At 40.9% G+C, this 21,053-nt stretch overlaps 1 protein-coding gene across 10 annotated transcripts in view; it reads left to right on the forward strand.

Moving 5' to 3' along the window:
* Positions 1–6,266: 6,266 nt before the first annotated feature.
* The window catches only part of RALYL (RALY RNA binding protein like), a 402,380-nt gene continuing 387,593 nt past the window's right edge, over positions 6,267–21,053 (forward strand). For 6 of the 10 annotated variants that reach the window (XM_069779583.1, XM_069779584.1, XM_069779582.1 and 3 more), the window contains exons 1-2: positions 8,377–8,516; positions 9,431–9,517. The gene's annotated coding sequence lies outside the window, so the exon portion shown is untranslated. Of the gene's footprint in view, positions 6,547–8,261; positions 8,517–9,430; positions 9,518–21,053 lie in introns of those variants that run through there. The other 4 variants (XM_069779591.1, XM_069779593.1, XM_069779585.1 and 1 more) reach the window with 3 other exon arrangements.

Genomic DNA, 21,053 nt, shown 5'->3' on the forward strand with positions numbered 1-21,053 from the left:
AAGTAAGCATACTCAAACACAATTAGATGGCAACTAAGTGCCGTTTCTTTGGCTGTTATTACAATAGCAAAGTTACCCATTACAGGGTGAGCACAAACTTGTCCCTCTTTCACAGTCAGGTGTATTTTAATATAAAAGTGGAAGTTTTTTCAATATCTAAATTGGTAACGCTCTTGAGCAGCATAGGCTTGATTGTCAGAAGGTTGGGCACCCATAACAACAATTTCACGGTCACTTGGTGATTCTAAAGATCAGACTACACCAGCTTCTTACATAAATGCTGATTTCATGGACAATTTATGATTTTTTTTCTTTCTTTTTTTTTTTTTTTACTGGAATACAAATTGCAAATTTGAAGATTTCTTTCTTTTGAGGAAGCTAGTGTTTGGGCAATAGTTGGTAAGGAGACTATAGATTGAACTGAGTATCTATCAGTGGTCTTTGCAGCAATTACCTATCTAAAGGAGCTGGCAGATTTGAAGAATCTTGATCTTTTCCAAGATTCATTTGTGCTGAAACTGCTGCTTTAATCTCATAGAAAATAATGGAATTTGTTTGGGTGGCTTTGTGTATCTTGTCTCTGTTTGCTTGTAACATAGTCCATTCTCATCAAACACAATAACTGCAAGTTATTGGCATCTACCAAAAAAAGAAAACAAATTTTAAAAGTTTGAAAAGGTAGACTTGAAAGAGATTTGGGTTTAAAATAGTAAATGATTCTAGGTATATAACTTCTGTTAAGAGCAATTGTATTTGTATGCTTCATGATGACTATGCATTTCAGGCTGGATTGTGCCTTTGGGCATCATCCTGTAATGGAAGTAGTTTGTGATGTAAACCAGAAGGAGGATCATTCCCAAGCACAGTTTTCCAGGCTTTCTCCGTGTTGGCTAGAGGGAAGGGAGTGTGCCGCATGAGTCATTTACAAGCTGCAAGGCGCTCAAAGATCTGCAGCAGTGCAGGGATTTAGCTGTATGAGAGAGCCAAACACAAAACCCAAAAAAATCTTAGTGCAGCTGCACTGAGAAAGGGGGGAAAAGGGAAATCTGTCTTGTACAGATTTGCTACATGGTCTCACAGGCTAATGATTTACCTCAAAGGAACAATGGGATGCTGTCCTAGAACATAATACTTGATAAGTAGGAGATGAAGAAAAGAATTATGATTGTGAAAAAGAGCTTGTGTTATTCAGGATAAAAATAAGAAAAGATAGATTAATAAATGCTCCTCAGTATGCTGATATATGTTTCCAAAATTACTGACCTCAACTTACCTGATGTAATTATAGAGTAAGTCTTCTTCTGTCTAGAAGTTCTCTGCATTTATGCAGGGCAGATGAGGTTAGAGTCAGACATGCTCTATTACAAATTGTCTTTCCATTTAAAAAAAAAAAAAGTTAAATTTTATATAATTTTATTTTGAAGGAGTCCTTTACCTGTATTTTGCCTAAAGGCGGACACTGAGTGCTTTGCACTCTTATGTGATGTTTCCAGTCCTCTCCAGGACAACACATGAATAAAAAAACATACACAAAAATTCTCTAGCCTCCAGCCATACTGCTATGGACTGCAATCATGTCAGATCTCATTAGCTAGCTAAGATTAGCTCTTGTTCATAACTAGAATGCAGAGTCAAAAAAAGAAAATGGTAGAACAGGTTATGTGATGCAGGTGTACCTATGTATGGATATATGTGCATTCCCTGCATGCAAGAAGATGTTTATGAACAGTGGAATGCTAATAACATTTTCTTTTTTTTCAGGAAATTCCTGGATTAGAATTGCCTGTGCAACCTTATTTCACCTCTTAGTGCACAATCATTATGATAAAGACCAGCCATACGGTCACATATTTATTTCTTCAACTATCCTTGCCTTATGCAATGCTCATAAATGGTACTCAAGATGCAAAACAATGCTCTGTAGTAAAGGAGGACACTGCATAGCTCATGTCTCATTCACATCTCTGAAAATTGAAGCAGCTGAAGGCAAGAAGAACAAGGATTGTTGTAAGTTTAGGGAGATGAATGCTTGGCTGGTAAACTGAGTTCTGACTGACCCAGAGGCACGTTATGGTTGCTGAATCACTTAAAGTAGACTTAGAAAGATTAATACAATACATGTTTGTTCATATTATGGGTGTCCAACTTGAGCATGTGGGATCTGATTCACAGAAGACAAAGCTCTTCTTTCCCATTGTTTCTACCAAAGCCAGGTTTATCAGTTTAGATGTAATTTTTAAAAATCCTTCCAACTCCATTACTCAAATTGCCAGAAATTTTTAATGTTCTTTTTTCTCTCTTTCTTTTTAATCTTCTGCATCATGTATTCTTTTCTTCTTGAGTTACTACTTTTCTTGCAAAGGCACATGTTCCGGTGTTGTGTCTGATTAACCCTATATATGCGATTTCTCAGCTTTCAGTGTCATTACGTTCAACCATAAATGCCAGTCATCAGCCATCATTTAATTCTGGCTGATACACCACAATTTAAAAAAACAAACAAACAAACAAAAAAAAACCAAACCCCAAAACCACAAAAAACCCCTGAAAGTATGTTTTGAGTGCTCTATGGAAAGATTGTCATACAGAAAATTAATGCATAAGAACAGATGGTGCAGACCAGTGAATTTGATCATAAGCTGCCTTATCTCACACTGTTCCCAGAATTATTTATTGCAAAACTCACAAACCGAGACCTGCTTATTATAACTTGTACTCGTTAATTAACCCTTCTAAGAAAAGAACAAATTAAGAGAGCAAAAGGCAACAATTCTGGAACTAGGAAGATGTTTGGGGTACACAAGATTCTCAGTGATTTTTAATGCAGATATCACTTTTGGTTTGTTTATATGAAATAGCATGTGAAAATAGCAATTTTGAGGACATAAAGCTTGTTGTATGCTGTGTGCCCTTATCATGATTGTTTGAAAAAGCATAGTACACAAGGGCTGAAAGATCGAACTTTCCAGGGTACAAAGCTAGTTAAATAGCTAAATAGTTAAAAACTCCTCCCTCTCAAAAACCCCTCTAACCCAACAAAAGAAGTTAGAAAGGGTGCCATGAAAGTGTTGAAGATTTCCTATTTTTTATTGCATTCCCCTAGGTAGTGGGTGTAACATTCAGGTACTTTATTTGCCCTCCTTTAAACAGAGCTGCTTTGCTTTTATTTCTTCTGTCATTTATTACCGGACTTTTTTACCTGCATTGTGCTCTGCCACTTGGAAATTTCAGCTGAAAAGGTGGTAATAGAAGTGAGTTAGCTTCGCTATATAGATAAATACAGTGTCTTAGAAGCACTGTAAGACAAGTAGAAGGAGAAAAAGTGCAGAATTTTGTGAAAATTAACAATGATTCTGTAGAAACAAAGCAAGAATGACAATGATAACATGCAGGCAAAAACAGATGAAGGAACAGTCTTTTAAAAATTTGTTTCAGTCTAAAGTAATATCCCATATTTATCAACATGGACTGGAGTTGATTTTAAAAATGTGAAGTAGTTCAGTTTGATATTCTCTAGGGTACAGAAATTTAATCAAAAGAAAACCAAGACATAAATGGATTTAAATGATGATAACTAACTCTACATTAATTTGAAAGTTTGAGAAATACAGAGTTTTCTCTTCCTTTAACAGTTTAACAATGTAATACCTTGGCTAACTTCAAGTAATTCTTTCATGTAGCATTTATTGCCAGTCAACTAGTTTTCCCTTTCCTGTTGTCATGGTAGATAGAAACAACATGTACAAACAAAAAAAGCCTACAACCTTATAGCCCTACAGTTATACTGGATGGTCTCAAAGGGATTACATACAAATTAGCCATTAAAGCAGGGTCAGGCAGCTGTATCTGCAAAAAGGACCACTAATTATTTTATCATTATCATTATTATTACTGTTGCTATTTTTGCATCTGGTATTGTTTTAGCTGACTTTTGCCAGTGCAATAGGAGATACTAGTAACTGCCTGCAACTTGAGCTCAGGCTTGCAGGCTGCTGATTCATGCTGATGGATCTGTGCAAAGCCAGTATGTTAGTGCTGGACTCCCAACTAACTGCTTACAACCTGCAAAGAGAAGCTTCTTTATTTTAGGAAAGTGTAAGTGCAGTGAAATTGATGCAAAAAAAAAAAGCGTGCATTTCTCCAATACTAGCATCAGTAGAAAGGGAAGGAAATTGCCGAAGCAAGGCGTATATACAGCAGCAGCCCTCTGCTGAGAGCATAGATGTTTAAATGCAATCAAGAAAAACAGATTATAGGCAATGACATAATCTTAGCATGTACTTACCTCTGCTCCTATGGGGGGGTCGGAGGGGGGAAGGGAGAGGTACTGCGGAGGTGCAGGAAAGGGATGTGAAATATTGGGATTGTATGGCATGACTAACAAGAATAGCGAGCCCAGCATAAGCCACAGAGCACTGGCTGTGGAGTACAATGTTTGGGAACCTCAGGAAGCATCTCTGTGCTGGTAGCCAAGGCAGATGCACAGAAGTGCTAGTTCATACATTTCCTGCCCAGAATTCTTGGTTACTTTTAAGGATAACTCTTAGTTATGTTGGAATGGAGCTCAGCTGCTGTTCTGCAGAAGAAAAAATGGAAAGCCTAAAAAAAATGCCAGCAGACACTATATTTGCATGCACTGGATTGCACATGAACATTTATGCCCTGGAAACGATCTAAGTGATGCTCCTTTTCCTTCTTTTTCAGTTGCCTTCTTTTACCATATACTTTGTTCAGCACTGCGCATAACCAAGCTATAATGTGTGCAATGTGCTGAACTTTCCTTCCTTTTGGTCCAGCATCAAGTGTACAACTGCTCTTGGAGGAAACTTCGAGCAGCAGTAGCCAGAAAGTAGACACTGATGAATAAAGGCTTCCTGGGATTCTGTGAAAATAACATTCTCCCAACCTCTTACTTGCTTGCTTGTAACCTATTCCAAACATATATTCTTGCCAAACTTCTTGCAGCTCTTACTCCCTAATGCTTACTTCACCTTAATGGATTGTAAGCAGAAAAGTAACAGAAGCATACTTTGGTGATTCCTTAGGTAACCCTAAGATTAAGTCCTTAAAAACCAGTTCATTTTCACAGTATTTACAATACTAACTATAGCAGGAAGTGATTTTGTCACCATTTCTGAGTCTGGATCCCCTTCAGCTCTGTTTCTAGACCTGGTCTGGACCAGCTCACTGCACCGCCCTGGGACTTGAAGCTGCCCCTAAGCCCTGCACCTTGAAGTGTTTACATCCAGATTTACCCAATGTATCATAATGACTTTTTAACTCACTTATAGTATAACAAATCAATACATACACATTGAAAAGGAAAACAGATATATTTGCATGTTTCCCTTATTCCTAGTTCTTGGAATCTACTGAGTAAATAATACATAAAAGATATTGTCCAAAATGTATGTATCCAGTTTCCCATATATGTGTCAACGTGATGCAAATTTACAAGTCAGATCTATTATACAACTTTGGATTAATAAAACACCACCCTTTAACTTTTGTTGTTGCTATTTCAGGAAGACATATGTGCTCAAAAATTACATAAACAGTAATGGAAACTGAAAAGCAACAACAAAATAGGATTGTTATTTAGGCCTCGATTCTGCAAACATGTTTTGATATCAAATATCATTTAAAAACCACGTCAGCCATTGAACTGTATTTCTGCAGGCAGTACATAATGCTATTCAAAATCAGAGTGCACCATCCAGGGAAATACACCTCCCACACCTGAAATCTCAAGATGTGATAGTTTGTGATACCATCATGACGATACCATCATGACAATATGACTGAGTTCATTGTCATACGTATGTAAAATATTGTACGATTAAGTTGGTTAGTTTTTGCACCAAACATTTCCATTTCTTGCAGATTTTTGTATCTTTAAGGACTTCCTTTTTTTTTGTTTGTTTGTTTGTTTTAAACCTTCTCAGAGGTAGGGCTCGACTCCTGAGAGCCAAACTTAGCAGGTAGAGAACAACTAGGACTGGTAGGAAATGCCAGAACAAGCCGAGTGCCAAAATAAAAAGCAAGCAAGAAAACATAACTGCTTGTACATATTTTTAAACTTTGGCCAGTGTTCTTTTTATACTTCACAGAAGAAGTTGAGAGCAAAGAAGAAAGGGAGCATTTCTTTTCATTTTCTGGAAGCACTGGGGAAGAGATACAGGACAGGAAAGAAAGAAAGAAATGGTCAGGGCAAGGGAAAAAGCTTTGTGCGAGGATGCGAAGAAGGCAGGCTGGTGCCCTCACCAGTCTTTTATATAGCAGGGCATCCTCCTACTGGCCAGAGTAATTTTTATAGAGTAATAACCTGACTGTATCGCCTGCCTCCTGACCCGGATGAAAAGAGAGGGGCTCTAAAAAAAAAGTGAGTGGAGAAGAAGGGGGGAGGAGGGAGGGGGGAATTGTCGCCTAGATCGCCCCCTCCATCACAGCGCCTGGTTTATGGATGCGCACTTCTATTCCTCTGTTAATTTATCTCGTACAGATGTCTCTTGCTGCTCTTCCTTCTACTGCTGAAGCAGTAATTAAGTAAGTCTGGGGGGAGGTTGTTGGCTGTGAACATTCTGGGGGTCAGTGCAGTGAGGCCACAGCCTTGGCGGGCCGAGCGGAGGCGGCGGGCTGGGGCCTGGCGGGGCTGGGCGAGGGGCTCCTGCCCGCCGGAGCCCGAGCCGGAGCCGGAGCCGGAGCCGGAGCCCGAGCCGGAGCCGGAGCCGGAGCCGGAGCAGAGCTGCTCGCAGCCCCCCGCCGCTCGCTGCCAGTGCTGTGTTTGTTAGTAAGGAGACAGGCGAGGAGAGCTAAAAAGGGAAAAGCAAGCGTCTGGAGGAAACTCTCGGCAACAGTAGCACGCAGCCTGCTCCCGTAGATCTCTTGTTTGTTAAAGGAAAAGGGACACAGCTGCCCCCCCGGCCAAGCACAGAGCCGCTTCGGGGCCGCTCCTGTGCGTGCTTTGGGGCCCAGCCCCAAACACCTCCACCACGAAGAGGGGAGGCTGCGGGCAGCTGCCTGCGCTGCCGTGGGAGGGTGCCCACCCGGGCTCACCCAGCCTCCGAGCCCACTGCCCTGCGCCCCGCTACTTGCCAGCCACGGCGGGCCGCGCTCGGGAGCGCACCCCCCTGCCTCCCCCCGCGGTGAGCCACCCCCTCCGAAAACGCTTGTTCCCTTCCCACCTCGGCCAGTAACTTTGTTACGGGAAGCAACAGCCCGGCCACTGGAAGGACGGGAGGAGGGAGAGGCCACGCAGCGGGGGAGAGGCCAAGAAACAAAAGCACATCGTAACAGATGGGACTGCCAGTACCTTTCCTCCTCTCCCCAGCTGCACATGGGGAACGCTCCCTGGAAGGCGACGGAGAAGCACTGCTCCGTCATGACTGGGTGGCACGGTAGCTGCAGCCCCACCGCACGGCAGAGAAACCCTCCGAGCTGCGCGCACCCCCCCAGCGGGAGGGGCAGCAGGGGAACCCCCGTGCGCACCCCCCCCGGCTGCAGCGGCGGGCGCGGTGCCCCTCTGCACAAACCCCCAGCTGAAGCGGCGGCAGGGGGTGCCCCTCCGTGCCTTCTCCGCATGCCGGGGTGCCCCCGCGCACGCACGGTGAGCCGGAGCTGCGGGAGGGACGCCCCCGTGTACACGCGGGGAATCGGGGCAGCCGAGCGGGCACCCCGGTGCAGAGGGGCGAGCTGGGCGGTGGGGGCTACCCCCTTGCGTGCGCACACACACGGCACCCCCCTGCGCAGCCCCCCCCCGCCCCCCGCCGGAGCGGCAGGAGGGGTAACCCGAGCGCACACACGGCGGAGCCCGGCGCCGGACCGGGGCCGCCGCCGGGGCACGGCACCCCCCAGCCGGGCAAACCCCGGCGCCGCGCCGCGCCGCGCCCGCCGCCGGCCCCGGTCCCGGGGGCGAGCGGCGCCGCACCGGCGGGGCCGCCGCGGCCGGAGGGCAACAGGCGGGCGGGCGGCGCCGGGCGGCAACTTCGCGCGGCGCCGGCGAGCAAGTTGCGCTGCCGCGCAAGACGCGCCCGCCTCCGCGCCTCGCCCGCGCAGACCGGCTGCGTGCCCGCGCCTCGGTGCGAGCCCGTGAGCGCGTGTGCGAGCGGCACCCGCCGAGCCCGGGCGGCCGCCGCGGCGCGGGTGCGGAGCGCGGGGCAGGGCGGGGCGGCGGCAGCCGGGCGGCTGCGGCGGGCTCGGGGCGGACTGGGGCCGGGCCGGGGCCGCGCCGGGTCCGGGTCCGGGTCCGGGTTCGGGTTCGGGTTCGGGGCCGGGGCCGGCTCCGGGTTCGGGGCCGGATCCGCGTCCGCGCCCGCGTCCGCGCCCGCGCCCGGCGCCGCCGCCGCCGCCGCTGCGCCCTCCCGGCTGCCAGTCCGCCCGGCTCCGGATCACGTGGCGGTTGCCGGAGGCAGAGACTAGAGAGGAGAGAAAAAAAAAAGCGCCTCATTCCTTCTTCCACCGCCATACTGTATTTTATAGTAACTCTCATTTTTATTCCTCCCTTTTACTCCCGCTCGGTGAGTACCTTTCCGCTGACATTCTTGTCCTCCTTTTTTTGTCCTGTTTTTTTTTCTTCCTTTTGTTTTTTCTTTTTTTTTGGTTTTTTTTTTGTTTTTTTGCTTTTTTTTTCTTCCTCTTTGATTATTGTTTAAATGGATTTGATCTTTTGCTGATGACAAGTTTTTTTTCCTAGCATGCGATGGTTACTAAACTGTGAGCAAAAGGTGCTGCTGGGGCCGGGAGTCACTGGGAATGAAAAATGATAATATTAATAATACAGACTTGCCAGTCCAGCAACAACTGATATACATTTAGTAGCTATATATCTATATATGCAACTGGTTTTGTTGTGGCACGGAAAAGCGATGTGAAATATGATGCTGATTTTTTAAAGATAAGAGAAAAGGCATGTTTCTAACTCTTTTTGCAGAGGATTTTCTCTGGTGTTGCTTTATTTTTATTTTTGGGTGTTTTTTAAGGGTTTTTTTTTCGTAAAGAGATGGGAATTGCAAATGCATTTTACAGCAGTGTTTACAGAGAGTTTGTAATCTTGCAATACTGGTGGAAGCCACAGAGCAAGATGTTAATTTTATTATTTTTGTTATTGTTTCTTTTTTTTTTTTTTTGACACTCGGTGCAATCAGCAGGGTTTTTTTTTCTTCTTTTTCAGTTTTTGATGCCTGTTTATAATATGAAACTTTTCTTGCAGTGTGTTACAGTTATAATTTTTAAATACTTTTTTCCTCCTTAAAGATAACAAAGCAAAACAGAATGCCAAAGGGATGATCCTTACTTTTGCACATTTTGCACCTTGACTTTTTTATTCTTTTGCCAGCAGTATTTTATGATGGTTATTATTATCATGATGATGATGATGATGATGATAGATATATACATATATACAAATAAATACATTTTCAAATGATGGCAGTGGAAGGTTTTCCTGGAGAATGAAGTGCGGTTTGGTTTCCTTGTCAACGGAAGATGAAGTGAACAACTGAACATCTCCCCAGTGCAGGTACTTCATCTCCTTGTAGGCGTTTCCACGCTGTGTAAATTACATTGTGAGATTTTTTTTTTTTTAAAGAAATTTCTTTCCACCCCTAACTAAATGTTTCTGTGCAATACACATGAGGACTGAACTAAATATCTGTCTCTTAATTGCTTGTATGTGTGCAAAATGTTGCACTAATTGAGCCTAGGTCGGTTAAGCTGAAAAGAGGTGTTTTATGTGCTGTGCTGTATAGAGGGGAAGGCAGCTGGGGAAGAAAAAATCCAGACACCCCCTCCCAACTCCCCCTTCCCATTAAAAAAACCACCCCAAAACCCCCAAACTAAACCCCAAACCGAAATGGATGAAACCTTGAGATGCTCATTATGAGTACAAATACTTGCAGGACTTTAGACAAAACCAAAAACCGGAGCCCTGTATTGTGGTGACTTGTGTGTTTGTGTGTGTCTGTTTAAAAATTATCCATTAGAAAACAGCTGTGAGAGAAACAGCAAAGGAGGCTCCCTCGGAGAGCTGGCTCACTGCCACATGAGGCATATTTCGGAGCCCTAAGGGCAGCAAAACCCTTATATCCAACTTCTGCTCCTCATATTAAAAAGGCGTAAACAAGGCAGCAGGTTGCCTCTTATGAATTTAATTCATTGGGATGGAGATTAATCAGCAGCAGATATTTGCTTGAAGGTGTTTCGTTTTGTTTTGATGATTATTAATGCCACTGCCTGACGGGGAATGGGAAACTGTTACTTTCCGTGACGGTCACTGAGAGTTCAGGATTGGAGAAGAAACTGTTACTTTTCATTGAGAGCACTTAAATGCTTAACAGAGGCTGCCCCTGATGTAGAGACAGGATATTGGTTCCCTGTAATACAATTTCGAAAGATTTTTCCACATGACAGGTGTTTTGGCTTGTTTGGTTGTTTTGTTTTGTTGGGTTTTTTTGTTGTTTGTTTGGTTCGGTTTTGGTTTTGTTTTGGGGTTTGGTTTTTGGTTTTGGGGGTTTTTTTTGTTTGTTTGGGTTTGTTGTTTTGTTGGGGTTTTTTTTCAGAAAGGGATATAATCCAATATTATGCTAAAGTTGAAGTGCTGAATGCTTGGATCTGCAGTGTTCTCTGTTGTTTACTTTATTGTGGTGGGATTGCTTAACGTATTTTATATAAACAGCTTTTAGGGATTTATAACTATAAAGATATGCTGTGTATTCAGGTGTGGAAACTAAAGTAAGTTGCAGGGGATATATTTCTTTTCTTACTGTGGTATAAGCAGAAATAATTTGTAGGATGACAAACGCATTCGGAAGTTTGAGGCTTCTAACACTTGTATTTACATTCTTGTAACTTAACAGCTTCCTTTAAAGTAGAAAGTGTGTATAAGAAGTCTTCAGCATTCTCTCGTGCAATTAGTCATGTTGAAAAATAAATTCATTTGTCTTTCTAGAAACATATCTGTTATGTATTTACGGTGGGTTTTTCCAGCTTAAATGTAATAAAAACATTTAGCACATATTTATGCATGGCTTCTGCTCTGACATGATGGAACACTTTTGGCAGTATATCGGGGTCAATAATCCATATGTCTAAAAAACACTGTCTAGATATTTGCATGACGGATTATGATGACTTCTCTGAAATAGTTACGATCTGTTGGGTCAATACTCCACATTTTAAGAAGACTCAGCCTGCTTATTTTTTCATGATTTAATTTGAAAGCAAGCCATTAAAACACGAGAGTGATTGAAACTTTATCCTCCACCCCTCTTTTTATTTCCATCCCTCCTTATTTTTAAATTAAAGTTTTTCTTTAAATTATGTGGAACTGCCAGCAAGCAAAATATTTTTTATATTGCTAGAGTGCTGAAATAAAGTAACTAGACTAGCAGTTTCCAGAATGATGTGCCTTTCGTCCTTTCTTTTAATATTGCAGGTGTGTCGTGTGAGTAATTTTGTACAGATAGTTGCTGACTGAAGATCTAATCCTTCTCACCTAGTCTTATCTTGAAGACTGAGAAAGAAAGTTTTAGGAATGCACTATTTTCAGCACCCAGATTTTATCTGCAAAACACCTGTTGTCTGAGTAGCATGGTAATTAATACACATACATTTCATTTGCAGCAATCTGAGGTTGTATGATTTCATATATATCAAACAGCCTAGGGACCTTAAAATAGGAATAAGGAGCTAATTTTGAAAGAGAATACCTCTGCCTCCTGCAGTATGTCAGCACAGTAGGATTTGGGTTGGCGAAATCGGTTCCAGCTTGGTGTTTCCATAGTTATGCTATGACTAATGCTGTTGAGAGCATGTTTGGAAAGCCGTAGTCAGTGTAAAAGACAATTGTCCTTTTGTGTTTTTGAGATGAATACAAATTTTGTCTAAGAACACAGCGTTGTTTCTACAAGTGATGATATAATTACATTTCTTATATTTAGTATGAGTTGTACTTGTACTGCCCTAACTCCTGAAAGTGACGATTGTCCAGACTTAAATGACATCTTCTATTTTTCTTTACATCTGTTTTGATATTCAGGAGAGCTTAGGAAGTTAAGATAGCTTTCTAAAGGTCTGTAAACTGAAAGCTTTGGAAAGCAATTTTTCTTTTCTTCCTCCATAACTATTATTAGCAGTACTTACTAGCAAATAAAAATGAACAGGTGAACAGAAGTTACTAACTGTATACTGCCCAGAGCACTGACTCATAAATACATGTTTTTAGCTGCTATAGTGCCCTGAATTGGCAACAGAAGCATATCTTCTCGCATTTTTCTACATGGACATAGGACTAGAGAGGCCTGTGGAGTCATCAACTCTGTTTTGCTGTGACACTAGGCTGGTCTTCTTATGTTGTTCAGATTCAGCAAGCTCCGTTTTAAATTTAGCTAGGGCATCACTCCTACTGCACCTCTTCAAAGGCAGGGCAGAGCCTCACTCTTCAGGCTGTTAGAAACCTCATTCCTGTCCTAAATTTATTCTCAGATGGTTTATGCCCCTTGGGAGCCGTTGCTGTCCCCAGACAATGAGGTTCATTCTCCACGTCTCTGCTCCTCTTCAAAGTACATTTCTAGAGACCAATCACAGTCCCTTTTCATTCACGTTTGCTGGGCTTACTGGGGTGAGGTTCCCGGTAGTGTGGTCAGTGCTGGGAAGGGATGTTGAGACGGACTCTGACCAAAGTCAGGCTGCAGCAGAAGCAGGGTAGCTGCATTCAAATCCTCTGCTGCCCAAGCTGGCCTGCTCTGCTTTCAGCTGCAAACATGGCAGTCCGGTTTCTGGCTCTCACATCAGCCCGAATGTTTCTACCCAGAGCTGGGCTTGTGGATATGCCTTCTTCTGGTGAGATAGGCTTTGTGCCGTGCGGACCTTCCCTTCCGCTGCCTAACCAATTTGAATTTCTCTGGCTAGAATGTAACAGCAAAGGACTCTCAGGAATTTCTCCTGCAACACTCTGACTTTTAAACTCCCAAGAATCTTTTTTTTTTTTTTAGTATTTTGTATTCATACCAGCCGGGGGAACCTGAATGGGCTTGAGCCAATGATGTATCAGGGACTGCCTTCTATCAGGAATAAAGGTGAATGTTGGCTACAGTGCTTTCTAAAATATCTTTTCCTTATTAGTTTCTTCCCAGGTTGCTTATATCTTAGCTCTCTAGTCCTCTAAAGCATTATTCTAAAAGCAGTTTATTTCTCTTTTGCAGTGCAATTTTTCCTATTTTCTTCAATCCCTGCATTGTCGGTTTCAAAAGATAAAAAGATAAAAAAGCTCAATAGTGTTTAAAGTGTAGGATTGTGAAGACTGCTAGGTCTGCCCTCAGATGAATGTTTTTAACTTCCCCTGGTCTTCTTAGAGAATGCGGTGCTCTGTCAAATTCTGGAGCTGACTCCTTTATGTTTTAAGTACTTACAGAATTTCTGAACAGAAGGCTAACGATGACTATTTCCTGATGAAAAATTATGTAATCTGTGACACTGTCTACACAGTCATCCAGTTCGTAGCTTCCTTAAACTCAGATCCAGACTGACAGAAGAAAACAAAATGCTACTTTTAAATGGTATGAAGATTACAATGTAACATTTTCACCTTTGTGAAGGTACCAATATTATTATATGATCTTTGAACAATTACCAGAGTAAAATGGCTTGAAGATTATTGTTTTGCATATACACACATTAGAATAATTTGTACCATTTTTATTTCTTGTCTCTACTCTTTCCTATTTCACAATGACACTCTAATCTCTATAATGTACTTAATCCTTCAAAAGCATTTATACTGCAGTTTTGGAAGTATTTTCTGAAAAAGTTTATTTTTGCACAACGAAGTGTGATTTTCCATCTCAATGAATCATCTGCCAACAATTAAAGCAAATAATGAAGTAGACCTTCAAATTATTAAGTAAATCTCAGGTTGCTTAGTGTGAATATGATTAATTTGTTTTTATCGTTGTGATATTCTGGAATAAAAAGATAGGTAGGTAGACGAATAGATAGAATCATATAGATAGATATTTTTAGAGATGTTTTTAGTGTGACAGAGAAGTAACAGAAATCTTACATTAATTAATTATCCTCTAGGGCTTAACCAACACATTTGTTTAAGAATGAACAGTTTAACTTCCTCTGTGTAGTAAATTTATACACACCAGTATTATCTACTGCCACTTGACAAAACGTACAGAGTTAAATTGCCTCCGTGGTACTCCTCTGTGTGCTTCCCCAGCATTCAGCCCAGGCTCCCTGCATGCCGGCTGCCCTGCCAGGATGTCAGGGCTCAACTATTTTGCAGTTGCATTTCAGTTTCAAGAACAGAGGTTTTTGCTCTGCTCTAGTTCCTTCATGGTTATGGTAGTAAACATAATAATTTTTACTCTGACTTGGCTGGCAGAGGTTTGAAGAAGCAGAGGTGGATGTCATATGAGTGGTGACCAACAGTGGGTATGAACGTGGTGGAATATGAATGACACTTCCCAGGCTCTTTATTTTTCCTTTGCATACTCCTGAGTCTTTCTCCCAAAACACCCAGAGCTGTGATTAAACTTGGGCCACATCAGTGGCCGTTCCCAGGTGGCCGCCTCCTGGTGTCGGTGGTTGTTGCCTCTACTGATGTGCAGTGTCTGAGCAACTAAGTCAACGTGGAGCTCTGAAAAGAGCTGAGAATTTGCATGGGCAATTCTGTGGTCCTCTGAGGACTGCTTACAGTCCCTTGGATAGCCATAGCTTATAAAAGGTAGTACAAGCCATTATTATTATTTTTATTATTATTATTATTATTTAAAGAACAAGAAACTATAAAGGATCCAATGATAATTATTAGACCTTGATAATTATTAAATGACTTGGTGAAAGCCAGGTCTCAGTCTTCCAATTGTGCCCCATACCAACAGCCTTTATTTCAGCCTGCTCAATCACATCGGTTGCTTTCATCAAGATCCTCCCTTGAGTCAGGCATGCGCTTTGTGTTGTGCAGGGTCAACAAAAAGGGGCTATCTGACACAAATCAAATATTAATGGAATTCTTCACCTGACTGAAGCAAGGCTAAATTTGTTCTGTAGAAAAACATCGCATTAGTACAGTTCATTCAGTAAAAAGATGTCTCTTTTTTTTGCTGAGAGTTTTGCACAGAGCTGAACAGCATCTATGTCAAATAGATACAAGACACATCTTGTTAAATAGTGCTAACTTTACAGTTTGGAAGAGGCACTGCACATGTTATACCTTGCATGCAGTATTTTTAGGCTGACTTAAGAACTGGAGTTTCAGTCTCAAAGAATTATATTTGGATGGTGTTGACAATGCTGGTCCTTCTTTCTGTTTGGTTGTGTTATAATGGAGTTCAGAAGTACTAAAATGTTTGCACTATCCTAGGCATCCTCTTTATTAGAACAATATGAATGAATAAAATGCAAAAAATTAAAATGCACAAATGTAACAAAGATAGTTCTGTGCATTTTTGCACACCAGGCCTGCACTCAAGGGTTACTGAATGCTAGCAGCGTTTCTTGTGGGTAGAGGGAGTTAGAGTAACTCACTGACTTTTTACAATGAAACACTGTGCTTTTAGTAATTGCATCATCATGCTTCTGAGCTTGAGCTGTAACGCAGAGTTACTTTTTATAAAAGAAAAGAAATTCTACCTGGTTACAATACTTTATCAAAAGCTTTTTCACCCAATAAATATTAGGATAGAAGTTATATAACTAACATTTAAAAATGTGCTGTGCAAACTGTCAGGCAGTGTCTATGAAACAGACACCCTGAAGATATAATTAAAACAAAACTTCCTGTCTGGGTACCTGTAAAAGGGATTAATTATACTGTGTTCTAAGTAACAAAAGTAACAGTGCTATCATCTCATTTCTCATCTTGTATTTGCCACTGATTTCACAGGGTAAAACCCAACACTTGAGATGTTGCACAGTGGGTCAGTTTTCTAATGTACTCTCCACTGTATAAATTCACATCCACTTTTTTTTTTTTCCAAACTGCAGAAGAAGAAGGATGTAATTATGTTTTATCCCTGCATACACAACTTCCAGTTAAATGGGAGTTCTGTAAATGGGACAACTGCAAGATTAGCTCTGAAGAGGTTAGCCTCTTCTAGTTGTGCACTTGTAAGTTGTAGATGATTAATGTACATTATGCACAATGAAAAGAGAGACAACATTTAAATTTTGATGTTATGTCACTTTTGCTTTAGGGGGATAGTTCATCAGGACATTGATGCTATTTTTATTGTTTATTATTTTATGAGAAAAGCATACTGTGTTACCATTCCTCAGCATGTGCCCTGCTCTGGTGGGTGATATAGAAACAGAAAGGTGCAGAATTAAACCCTGGTCCTATTAAAATCACTGATACAGACGCTGGTCAAATTTTCCTGTTGAAACATTTTTTTCTGTAGTTTTTTTGATAAAGTGATTTACACAAAAGGCTCAATTCATCTCACTTAACCTTGCTGTTTAAAAAATAGGCTTTCAGAGCTAAGCTAGTCATCATTTTAGCCATCTAAAAGTTAGTCACTGAAGTCTAACACAGTCGCTCAAGGCTTTGTAGTCAATGGAGATATATAGACACCTCCAGAGAATTACAGATTACATCCCAAGAGAGGCATCTGTGGATAGCTGAGATGAACAACCTTCCTAAAATGCTTCTCTCTTTTCACTGATGAGAGGTAATCTAGATGGGACATTTAAACTAAATTCCTAACTTTTTTTGATGGAATAAGTTAGAAGAGATGAATCCCATGCTTCGCGCCCTGCCCCCCCTCATCTGTCAAAATACTAATTTCCTAATGAAATATTTAATTTAAGAGGATTTGGGGTTTTTTTGGCTGCTAGAATCTTTATTGCTTTAAGTTTTTACTTTAATTTCTTTTCAACTTCTGCACTAATTTTTTTTACAGAAATGCAAATGTCTTTCTAAACACTTTGAATCAGTTCTGGTCTATGACAAAATTCCCAAACATTTCTGCTGGGACCAAGATTTCATTCCTCTTTTCCATTGCTTCACCCAGTTTTCTGACGGTATATAGTGTAATCCTACAACCTGATTCTTCAATGAGTTCTCCTCACAGAGTCCTGTTCTAAAATCCAGGGTCTTGAGCTATTGGGTACAATCATAGATCTCACTTGAGAAACCTTTGGAAATAATGGAAAGATAAAGATTATGTAGGTGGCAATGGAATCAGCTACTTGCACTTTGCATATGTAAATGAATGTAGATAAATAGTCACAGTGTTAAAAAATCATTAGTAGATCAACAAACAGCTCAACAAACAGCAGAAGACCTGAATTTGAAAGTTCTAGACAGCTCTGAAGAAGGCTTTATTATTTTATGTTAAAATGTTAAATAAGTGTTAAAACATTTATTATGTTTTAACATAATAATGCAAAAATAATAGTTGGTGAACTGAGGTGATCCAGGCAACATAGGTTAAATATTTAGCTATTGATGTCATGCCACTAATATCCTCACGTACATGCTTGTTATAAAAGATTCCAGTAAAACCTGTATTTTTGAATATCCAGATAGATTTTATTTTTCCCTGTCTCAGGTAGTTTTCTGGAGAAGGTTGGAATTTTATAAGACTGAGTGTTAACCATTGTATAAATCAGCTCTTACACAAAGTTTATTTCAGTGACTTGCTTTAGATCTGTCCCAAGTTGTTGTGAGTAGCAGGATGCAAAAGCACCGGCCAATTTGTGCCACTGCCCAGTATGCTATGATATCATCCTTTTTTCCACAAATTATGAATTCTTCTATTTCCTTCAATATCTGTTTGGGCTTTCTGTAAGTTTTTGTACAGATACTGAAATATGTGAACACAGCGTACATGTTTCCACCATAGGATCTGTCTTATTCTCAGAGCGGCATTATCCGAGTGCCTGTGCAAATGTCATTAAGCTGCTTACACAGGCTGTGTTTTTCACTGACAGCACAGTATGAAACTGAAGAAAAGCTGAATCCAAATTAGAAATTAATCATTTGGTATAATAGGAATAGGTGCAAAACTCAGTGTATTAAGAGTTAATTGCCCAAATACCGTAGTGTTACTACCATGATAAAGTAAGATGCAGCTGTGAGCTCTTATAGCCACATTATAATGCTTCATAGATTCAGAAATCTTACGGACTTGTCAGAATTGAGGAGTTAAAAAGTTGGAGTTCTCAGCAATTTGAAATAACTGTTTCAAGTAAGCACAGTAATATGTTCCGGGGACTATAAAGTGTTAGCTGCAGCTACTGTGTCACAGAATCAGAACAAGTTATACACTTCACCACCGCTTGGTCTTCATCTTTGTTCTTCGCAATGTATCTATATTTCTACCTTAGGTTTTTGTACTGTCCCTCAAAAATGCATTGTCTGAGCAGTATTCATGTAAAACAGATTTACAGGGATAAAACCCTTTGCGGACTTCATGAAGTATTTGCCTTTTTTCCCTGTTTCATTTATGCACCATAACATTTTGTTTTTCACTCATGCACACATGCTTGTGAAAGGCGACATTACAAGGAAAATAATTACAGTTTAGTTCAAAGAAATAAGCTATTTCAGGAATGCCACAATTTTTTTTTTTTTTTATTTGATGCCCAAGTTAAGATTCTATATAGTGTGATATTTCATCTCAGAAATTTTAAAATGGGTTCAGAAATTCTTGATACTTGGTCACAAATATTAATGAATGTTGTAAATATTCATCATAATCAGAATAAGACTGGCTACTTTTCACTTTCAGATCTTTTAAGATCAAAATCAGCCCTATCATTGAGACGCATGTCACACTGGTCTGCAGTGACAGACAGAGGAAAGTATATTTTAAAATATTGGGTGTGTTCATTTGAATTTCTGGATCCTTTTTATCTTTTATTTGTAATGTTTTTTTATTTCAGACATGCTGGATCTTCCCTCCTGCTCTGGACCTCTCCCCTGACATTGGCACAGCTCAGAAGGATGAAAGAAAAGGAAGCAATAGGAGAGGGATGGAAGAAGGGAGAGGAGTAGAAAGAGAAGGAGGAGGGGCAGCAATAGAAATGGAGAAAAAAATCCCCAGCAGTTCAGTTAAGGCTCCAGACAATGGGGATGTTTGCAGTCCCTGCTCTTCCTCATCTTCCCCTAGGGCTCAGGGCCCTCACCCTCTCCACCACCTTAGCTTTCATCAACACTACAGATATTTCACTACTCATTTCCATTTTTTATTAAAGAACAAAACCAGAACAATTAAAGCCTTGCAAACAACAAAATATAACTTCTCACAAATTATAACATGACACTATTCATGTAACTGGTTCTTGAAGTAGGGTTATTTTTCTCCTAGTAAAGTAGACTTACTTCTTTAACTATGAAAGTATGAAATGAAAGTATGAAATGGTTTCATACTTCATGAGTGAGAAAAAAAAAAGTTTCTCATTCCTTTGATACCCAAGGTGAGCCCTTTATATCAGCGTGCACACAACTGCTTCAGTGTTATTCATCTAGATCCAAAAGCAGACTTTCTACTGGTCTTTATTTACTTATTAATTTGTTACCTTCCCTTCTTTCAAAGCTTTACTTCCAGGGGTCATTCTTACCTCTCATTATCTTAGAGTATAAATTAAAAACTATTCCTAATTCTTTCAGTTAGTTTGAAATTTGCAGTGTATTATTCAGCTTTGTAGGCCAATTACTCCCACCAGAGTGAAAAATGCAATCTGATTTTTTGCTGTGCAGTGTGACTGCAAGAGAGACAAGGAATAGGGACCCCACTACTCAGTGCTGGTCCAGCGCTTGGCTTGGTCCTGGTGTCTGGCCTTTCTTCCCAGCTGGAAGGCCAGCCACTGTGAAGGTGAAGGAGTGCTCGGATGAAAAGGACTCTTTGGCCAAACCTGTTTTCATCCTTATATGTACCTGCCTCCTCACAGCTGTTCTCACCAGGAATCCCTTCTACCTGACAAGGTTGTTTTGGGAGTGTTAATAAAAAGGGTAGATCCAGTAATTGGTCCTTCTAAGAAGGTTTTTCCTAAACCTAGAGCTTAAATTGGTCCTACGGTTTCCCTATGCCAATCTGCCTGATACAAAAAGCCAAAGGGTAGTCACTGAGCCAATACAAAACAAAGCCCAGTTGCAAATTTGCAGACTTAATTCTTTAAATGGCAAATACTAAGGATTCCCAATTGCTTATTATATACTATAATCAATTATGGTAACTGAATGAAGAAAGGTGTTAGATTTCAACAAATTCCAGAGGGAACAAGTATTCATTACAGATGCTGGTAGAACAGGTCCAGAGCAGAATGATGAGGTCCAAAAGCCTGAAATAAATCTTATACCCTAAAAAGACTTCTACAAAAAATACTGTACACAAAATTGTTAGGTATTATGCATATCTAAATGCAATAGGTCAAATGCAAACATGCTGTTAAATAAAAAACCAGTCCATAAAACTGCAAGAAAACAATGACTTCTTTCACGGATTTTATGTTTAAGGATATGTTAATTTTTATTAACATTTAGGAGAACTTCATTACATGTTCTTAAAAGATACAGTGTAAACTGATGCAACTGGCTGTTGCCTCATTACCTGACTAGAAACTTTAAATTTCAGTTGGTTTTGAAGTCTGCCTGATGTATTGCTCTTACAGTTTGTTTAGATTTTGATTATATGTGCCCAACTTAATGTGAGTCACACACTTGAATAGTAGGTTTCTGATTTCAGAAGGGTACTCAGAGCCCCTAAACTTGGTATTTCATGTCTCTGGGCAGTCTCTACAAAAAGTAGGCACCTTGAAGGAGCCATTTGGGACAACTCAGTGAGGTACCCAGATTCCCCGGCGAACTGTACTGAACTGAGAGCTGTGGCTGACCCACAGGATGAACAGGAGCTGCTGCATGCACCGTGACGTGCTTGGCAGAAAGCATGTCCATCCCCCTGCTTGTACGAGGGAACTGCTTTCAGCACATCCCTCCCCTGGGATTTGTTAAAGAGGGAGGGTTCACAGAAGACTTCCCTGGGCCTTTGGGAATTTATGGCCTGAGGTGGAGCTTATTTTTTTTAAGGCAGGTAGCACTGGTGCAG

This window comes from Haliaeetus albicilla, chromosome 3 (assembly GCF_947461875.1).
Source record: "Haliaeetus albicilla chromosome 3, bHalAlb1.1, whole genome shotgun sequence".
Taxonomy (NCBI): domain Eukaryota; kingdom Metazoa; phylum Chordata; class Aves; order Accipitriformes; family Accipitridae; genus Haliaeetus; species Haliaeetus albicilla.